Genomic DNA, 8,900 nt, shown 5'->3' with positions numbered 1-8,900 from the left:
CAACTGGGCAAATGTCGAAAGGACAGACAAAGAGATGGTATCCAAGGCATATGGGTTGCATTTATCAATCCTCAGTCCGTCAAAGAATGCCACAATTTGGGCCATTAAGATTGTAACAACTCAGTTCACCACCTTATCAAGATTACATATATAGCGCAGATGGAGACATATACTAATGTTAACTTCTCATTGGATAATTGTCTTCAATGTTGGAATGTAAGGAATTTGTTAGAAAGAAATGTTCAAAGAATCCAGATATCAATTAAAAAGAGAGAGAATTATTCCATTGCTTTACTTAAGCAAATGACAAAATTATTGGGAGCTCTTATCAGATCTAATCAAGGATTGTTTCTTTATCTATAGTCTTCCTATACATTTGTTATGTGAATCAAATATTGATTTGAAAATATCAGAGGTAAATTTGATTCATTTTGATTATTATTTTTTCCTCTGGTAATGATGACTAAAAAATGAAGCCATGCCATTCACCAGCTAAGTGATGTTTACCAAATGTACAGCCTGGAAAGAGGCAGCTGCCAGCTTGTGATCAGAAAGAGCAGATCGGGAGATGGAGGAAAATGGCCCTGTCCTGGAAAGAACTGCAGAGCCACCAAGAACTAGAAAATTAAAATAAAAACCCTTCATATATAATTAACATTTTTGAGAGTTGGTTTGGTCATTACCTGAACAAATTACTCCAACACTCCAACGAGATTGGCAAACTAACTTTTCATAAAAGGTCAACATTGTGTTTGTAGATTACGTGTCACATCCAGTAATTTTACTTTCCCAATGAATATTTTAGTTTTAATGGAGAGGTAAAACTCAATGATAAATGTTTATGAGCTAAAAGATAACTGTTCAGCACTAACTGAAGTGACGTTGTAAACTAAGTGCATCCAACTTAAACTCTTTTCAAAAGAAAATGAGCAGTACAACTCTGCTATGCCATATTTTCTGTTACAGCTGTAATTCACAATGAAAGCAAGGGACAAATTATAGTTCCTATACTGAAATGTATCAGGAAGTCTTGCTTCTTTTCTAGGCTGCTTACTTACGAGTGGACTTTACAGAATAAACTAAATAATGCATTTCTTTATAGACAGTCTGCCCTGGAATCTATAAAATTTCCACTTGTAATTAACAATGAGTTCTCCATGTGGTAAGACAAAAAGTAATCATACCATTGACCTTGAGTTACATGAGAAAATGCTTATGTTTATAAAGCACATTTCAGTTCAATCATAATTTGTGCTAAAGTACTTATCAATCACTGAACCAAGGTTTAAGCTCATTGTTATTTTGCAAACATCATGACAACCTATTTGTGCACAGCAATGAGATATATGAACAATAATCTACTTTAGATTTTTAGTCGACTCAGGACAGCAGGAGACAAACCTTATTCTTCTTTCAACAATGCTAAGCAATCTCCTTTATTCATCCTAATGGCAAATGAGGGTTCAATTTAACATGTCATCTAAAAGACAGAACCTCTGACAGTGTAGTGCTGCCTTTGTATTGTTTTGACACATTAATAGTGATTATCTGCTAAATTAATGGAGTGAAATTTGAAACCATAATTTTCTGACCTTAGCTAATAAATTTGACACCATCAGTATTCATTATCCTCTTCAAAAACTTCTAAATACATCACTGCAAAAGTGATGCTTAGTGTACTTTATTATTTTCCCAATAATAGAATTGATCAAAATTAGTATTCATGCTGCCTTAATATATCTGGTTCAGAGATATATTCCACTTAGAGTTGGAAAGACATTACAGCACGAGGCTTTCATACCAACCAGCTTATGTTGAACACCTAGCCTAGCATTTATCAGTTCTCTTAAAGTGTGCCACTTAAAACATTTCTACACCTTTTAAAGCAATGTGCTTTCTTGCTGCATTAGGGACTGAAAATGATGACTGAGAAGTTGAGAAGTAGGAGTAACATTGAAAGATTATGTAACAGGCCAGAGAGTATTTTGCAAGGTTCTTTGATGCAGCAGTGGAGGTCTTGGTGCCAAGGGAACAGGGAAGAAATAATTCTGCATTACTCAGGTCATATAGGCAGATACGAAGCAGAAAGTGGGAGGAGAATGTTGCACATTCAATATCAGCAATCTGGCCTGGGAACAGTGCCATAAAATGGTTACCTATCTCATGAAGTCTGCAGATGCTGGAGATCAGAGCTGAAAATGTGTTGCTGGAAAAGCGCAGCAGGTCAGGCAGCATCCAAGGAACAGGAGATTTGACGTTTCGGGCATAAGCTCTTCTTCAGATAAGAGGTAGGGAGGAGGGACTTGGGGGAGGGGCGATGGAGATGCGATAGGTGGAAGGAGGTCAAGGTGTCATGTGTATGGTTAAGGTTACTGAATGTGTCTTCAGTTCAATTTCTTCGCAAACGAGCAGCTCATCTTATACACTGATCCATTCACCAGACTTTACCAGCTGTCTCCATCAACCATGTCACATAGCTCACATTCACAGAGTGACTTCACCTCACCCTTCATTCCTGACAAAGGGTTATGTCCAAAATGTCGATTCTCCTGCTCCTCAGATGCTGCCTGACCTGCTGTACTTTTCTAGCGCCACACTTTTAGACTCTTCCTTCACCTCACTGCTGAAAGACTTACATTCACATCTTACAATTTGTATAACCTACCAGCTACTCAATGGTGATAGGGACATCGCTCAAGTGTATTGCATTGTACTCAATGACATGTGTTCCTCTTTTGTAGGACAAGGTAGCTCATAAGCAGAGGCAGCGATATCTGACTACAGAGACAAGCGTGGCAACTGGGCCTCACTCCTCATAGAATCCACAGCTTGACTACCAATGGAGTAGACACATCTGAGGCCATGGTCACCCATGAGCTTGAAAGCATTGCAAATGGGAGATGATGGCCAAGTGGTATTATTGTTGGACTGTTAAACTAGAGACCTTTGTAATGTTGTGGGAACCTGGGTTGAAATCCCACCACAACAGGTGGTGAAATTTAATTTCAATAAAAATCTGGAATCAAAAGTCTATTGATGACCATGAAACCACTGCTGATTGTCAGAAAAACCCCATCTGGTTCACTAATCTCCTTTGGAGAAGGAAACCACTATCCTTACCTGGTCTGAACTACGTGACTCCAAATGCAAAGCCCTGTGGTTAACTCTTAATTGTCTTGTGGGCAATTAGGGATGGGAAATAAATGCTGACCTAACCAGTAATGCCCTTGTCCTGTAAATGAATAGTAAAAAATAGACAAAACTCTCCAACATTATTCACCATCTCGCATTCAACCCATTTCCCCTCAGAACACAAACTCTTCAGTTTACGATCTGCAGATGACAGAATCGGAAAGCAACCATGCGGCACTTGCTTGCTACCCTCTCCCTCATTCCAATCATATCCTACTGCCTTTATGGTTCCAGAGTCCCACAATCTGCTGCTTAGACAAGCAGTGGTGCAGGAGACTGAAGGCCCAGAGGATCAAAATACAGATGAAGAAGAAATGTCAGTATGTTAGAACATAGAAAAATACAGCGCAGTACAGGCCCTTCGGCTCTCGATTTTGCGCCAATCCAAGCCCACCACACCTACACTAGCCCACTTTCCTCCCTATACTTATCCAATGCCCGTTTAAATGCCCATAAGAGTCCACCACTGTTACTGGCAGGGCATTCCATGAACTCACGACGCGCTGAGTAAAGAATCTACCCCTAACATCTGTCCTATACCTACCACCCCTTAATTTAAAGCTACGCCCCCTCGTAATATCTGACTCCATACATTGAAAAAGGTTCTCATGGTCAACCCTATCTAAATCCCTAATCATCTTGTACACCTCTATCAAGTCACCCCTGAACCTTCTTTTCTCCAATGAAAACAGCCCCAAGTGCCTCAGCCTTTCCTCATACGATCTTCCTACCATGCCAGGCAACATCCTGGTAAACCTCCTTTGCACCCATTCCAGTGCCTCCACATCCTTCCGATAGTATGGCGACCAAAACTGCACACAATACTCCAGATGCGGCCGCACCAGAGTCTTATACAACTGCAACATGACGTCAGGACTCCGGAACTCAATTCCTCTACCAATAAAAGCCAGTACACCATAGACCTTCTTCACAGCACTATTTACCTGAATGGCAACTTTCAGAGATCTGTGTACATGGACACCAAGATCCCTCTGCTCATCCACACTACCAAGTATCCGACCATTAGCCCAGTACCCCATCTTCTTGTTACTCTTACCAAAGTGAATCACTTCACACTTAGCGACATTGAACTCCATTTGCCACCTATCTGCCCAGCTCTGCAGCTTATCTATATCCCGTTGTAACCTGCCACATCCTTCCTCACTGTCAACAACTCCACTGACTTTCGTATCATCCGCAAACTTGCTCACCCAACCTTCTAGCCCCTCCTCCAGGTCATTGATCAAAATGACAAACAGCAATGGTCCCAAAACAGATCCTTGTGGAACACCGCTGGTAACTGCACTCCAAGATGAACCTTTACCATCAACTACTACCCTCTGTCTTCTTCCAGCCAGCCAATTCCTAATCCAAACCTCCAACTCCCCCTCAATGCCATACCTCCGTATTTTTTGCAGTAGCCTACCATGGGGTACCTTATCAAACACCTTACTAAAATCCATATACACCAAATCTACCGCTTTACCCTCGTCCACCTCCTTAGTCACCTTCTCAAAGAATTCAATAAGGTTTGTGAGGCACGACCGGCCCTTCACAAAACCATGCTGACTATCCTTGAACATTATTCCTATCCAGATGTTCATAAATCCTATCCCTTACAATTCTCTCCAAGACTTTGCCCACAACAGAGGTAAGACTCACCAGCCTATAGTTACTAGGGTTATCCCTACTCCCCTTCTTGAATTTGGGAACAACATTTGCTATCCTCCAGTCTTCTGGCACTATTCCTGTAGACAACGACGACATAAAAATCAAGGCCAATGGCTCTGCAATCTCCTCCCTTGCTTCCCAGAGAATCCTAGGATAAATGCCATCAGGCCCAGGGGACTTATCTACATTCACCCTTCCAGAATTTCCAACACCTCTTCCCTACATATCTCAAAGCCATCCATTCTAATTAATTGTGACTCAATATTCACATTGGCAACAATGTCCTGTTCCTGAGTGAATACTGACAAAAATATTCATTCAGTGTCTCCCCAATTTCTTCAGCCTCCACACGCAACATCCCGCTACTATCCTTGACAGGACCTATTCCTATCCTAGTCATCCTTTTATTCTTGACATACCTATAGAAAGCCTTTGGGTTTTCCCTAATCCTATCAACCAAGGACTTTTCATGTCCCTTCCTTGCTGCTCTTAGCTCTTTCTTTAGATCCTTCCTGGCTACCTTATAACTCTCAATCGCCCCAATTGAACGTTCATGCCTCATCTTTACATAGGCCGTCCTCTTCCCTTTAACAAGGGATTCCAATTCCTTATTAAACCACGGCTTCCTCACACGACTTTTTCCTCCCTGCCTGACAGGTACATACTTATCAAGGACACTCCGTAGTTGTTCCTTGAACAAGCTCCACATATCGATTGCACCCTTCCCTTGAAGCCTACTTTTCCAAGTCACACATTCTAAGTCATGCCCCACCGCACCATAATTTCCCTGCCCCCAGCTATAACTCTTGCCTTGTAGTGCACACTTTTCCCTCTCCATCACTAGAGTAAAAGTCACCGAATTGTGGTCACTGTGCCCAAAGTGCTCACCTACCTCCAAATTCTAACACCTGGCCTGGTTCGTTACCCAGAACCAAATCCAGTATGGCCTCACCTCTTGTTGGCCTGTCTACATATTGTGTCAGGAAACCCTCCTGCACACATTGAACAAACACTGATCCATCTAACATACTCGAGCTATAGCTTTCCCAGTCAATATCTGGAAAGTTAAAGTCCCCCATAACAACCACCCTATTACTTTCACTTTTCTCCTGAATCATCCTCGCAATCCTTTTTTCTACGTTTCTAGCACTATTAGGAGGCCTGTAGAAAACTCCTAACAGGGTGACCTCACCTTTCCTATTTCTAAGCTCAGCCCAAACTACCTCAGATGGCGAGTCTTCATCCATCATCCTTTCCACTGCTGTAATACTATCTTTGACAAGCAATGCCACACCTCCCCCTCTCTTACCCCATGTTATCACATGGTCACAGTCTTCAGCTCAGATAGTGCCACTGGAGGATAGAGTACAGATGTGTTCTGCAAATGATGAGTTGCTGGGCAAGAGTAAACTTCAAGCAGACCAGAGGGAGTAGGTGGAACAAATACTGTGGTCACATGTAGCTTTTGCTGCCAAGGATGCATAGAAACTGGTTAACAGACAACAACACAGAAAAGCTTGGTGCATTGGGCAGTTCTTGCATGAAGCTTGCCATCACATGTCATGGACAATTTGGCACAGATTATTGTGCAGCATCCGATATCCAATGTTTCAGTTTTCATTCCAACACAAACAGAAACCAACCAATTTTTGATTGCTTCAATAGACACTCAACCTGAGATCATGATACATCTCAGCTTGTTGCTACTCCGGCTCAGACTGCTGTTAGCATGGCTGTGGATATCAGCATTGAACTCAAAAGGGCTGTCGAAGTCTAACAACACTCCAACAATCTTTTTGCCAGTGGATTATGGAGATAGCTGAGCTGCAACTCTGCAGTACTGATAATGATTCTGTGAAACAAGAAGCTCTCTCAGAATAACATCACACATCTTCCCATCACTGCCTGTCTAACAGTGCTATTGCTGTTGCCTGTCAACCCAGTACAGTAGTACAGACTGCTGCCATCTATACCATGATCATACCAGTCTGTCAGTGCTGACATCTGATTAATTGAACATATAATGCAATTTGAATATTTTATTGGATAAAGTTGGATCTAGTGGTTCCTTTTGTCATGTTAATGGTAATAGAATCTATTGATTGTTGATGATTGATCAACTCTGGTTATTTTAGTAAATCAGTAAAACAGATCATAAAGTTTAAAGTGGACATTACAGCAAACTTATGGATTCTGTGTGTAGAGCTTGTAGAGCCACAGTGGGCTGACTGGCAGGCAGAGACGCAGCATTATATGCAAAGCTAATACCCAAAGTGCTTAAAGGTGAACTCTCTTAAATGCAAGAGAAGGGACATGTTCATTAGCAGTACTTCAAGACTTTCCATCAAAGGGACACTATGATAGTTTGTAACTGAGAGATGAAGTATACGACAGTTGAAAAATAGGAACTTAAGTTGACTTCATGGGAATTTGATTCAATGTTACAGCTAGAGATCATCTACTCAACCTCCCTATACTTACAGGTAAGTAGAAAAATGATAGAAAGTCTCTCTAACTCTCTTTCTCTCGCCATGTCTTATTGCTAGAAACAAGACAATTATTAAAAGCCATAATCAAATGCAAAACCAAATAACACTTCTCAGCAGATCTGGAGCCCAGAATCTCCAATCCAACTGCTCAACTGCCTGAGTCAATCCGCCAGAATCACCCACCTAACAGCTGCAATGTTTCATCATTTACTTCCCAGAAACATGCTGAAGACTGATTGGATGTTTCAATTGAAAGCTTTTCATTTCTAATCTGCATGTACTTTTTGTTCACTAATGGGACACAGGTGTCACTAGCTGGCCTGCATTTATTGCCCATCCATAATTCCCCTTGAGAAGGTGGGGGTGAGGTGCCTCCTTGAACTGCTGGGATCCATGTGCTGTGGTTTGACTCACAATGCTCTCCAGCTCTTCAGGAGAGAATTTCAGGATTTTGACCCAGTGATAGTGAAGGAATAGTGACGTATTTCTAAGTCCGGATGATAAATAACTCAGAGGGAACCTTGCAGGTGGTGGTGTTCCTATGTACCTGCTGCCCTTGTTCTTTTAGATGGAAATGGTCTTGGGTTTGGAAGGTGCTGTCTAAAGATTTTTGCAGTGCACCTTATACATTAGTACACACTGCTGCTACTGAGCAGTAGTGGAGGAAGTGGATGCCATGGATGTGTTGTCAATCAATCATGCTACTTTGGCCTTGATGGTGTCAAGCTTCTTGAGTGTTATAGGAGTTCCATCCATCCATGCAAGAGGAGAGTATTCCATCAGACTCCTGACTTGAGCCTTGAAGATGATGGACAGGTTTTAGGGAGTCACTGCAGTATTCCTAGCCTCTGACCTGCTTTTGTAGCCATTGTGTTGATATGTTGAGTCCAGTGAATTTCTGGTGACTGATAACCCCTGGGATGTTGATAATGGAAGACTTGGTGATGATAACACCATTGAATGCCAAGGGCAGTGGTTAGATTATCTCTTACTGGAGATGGTCATTTGCCTGGCATTTGTATGGGGTGAATGCTATCTGCTACTTGTCAGTCCAGTGTGTTGCGCTTTACTTTCCGTCAAATTCTAGGCACTACTAAACTCTTTTTTATTCAAGAAAACCTGGCTCCTTTAAAAACATCAGAGCATTGGAATTGGGAAAGTATCTCTGAAGAAAGGTATCATTTGTTTTAAATTAGCTTTGTAGTGAGCAACAACAGGAATGGACTTTGAAGGAAGAAGATAAGTTGGTTCCTTTCCCTTCACCTGGGATTAGAACAGGTGCTAAGGAAGGATTGCTCAACCCGAAACATTAATTCTGATTTCTCTCCACAGCTGCTGCCAGACCTGTTGAGCTTTTCCAGCAATTTCTATTTTTGATTTACAACATCTGCAGTTCTTTCAGTTTTTATTAGAACAAATTGGGCACCTTCAGTACAGCTGTATAGAACTTTAGTTAAGCCGCATTTGAAATATTGCATACAGCTTTGGTTGCCACACTACTGGAAGGATATGGAGGCTTTGAAGAGGGTACAGAAAAGATTTACCAGG

This window comes from Hemiscyllium ocellatum, chromosome 1, assembly GCF_020745735.1.
Source record: "Hemiscyllium ocellatum isolate sHemOce1 chromosome 1, sHemOce1.pat.X.cur, whole genome shotgun sequence".
Lineage (NCBI taxonomy): Eukaryota > Metazoa > Chordata > Chondrichthyes > Orectolobiformes > Hemiscylliidae > Hemiscyllium > Hemiscyllium ocellatum.
This window is presented reverse-complemented; position numbering follows the sequence as displayed.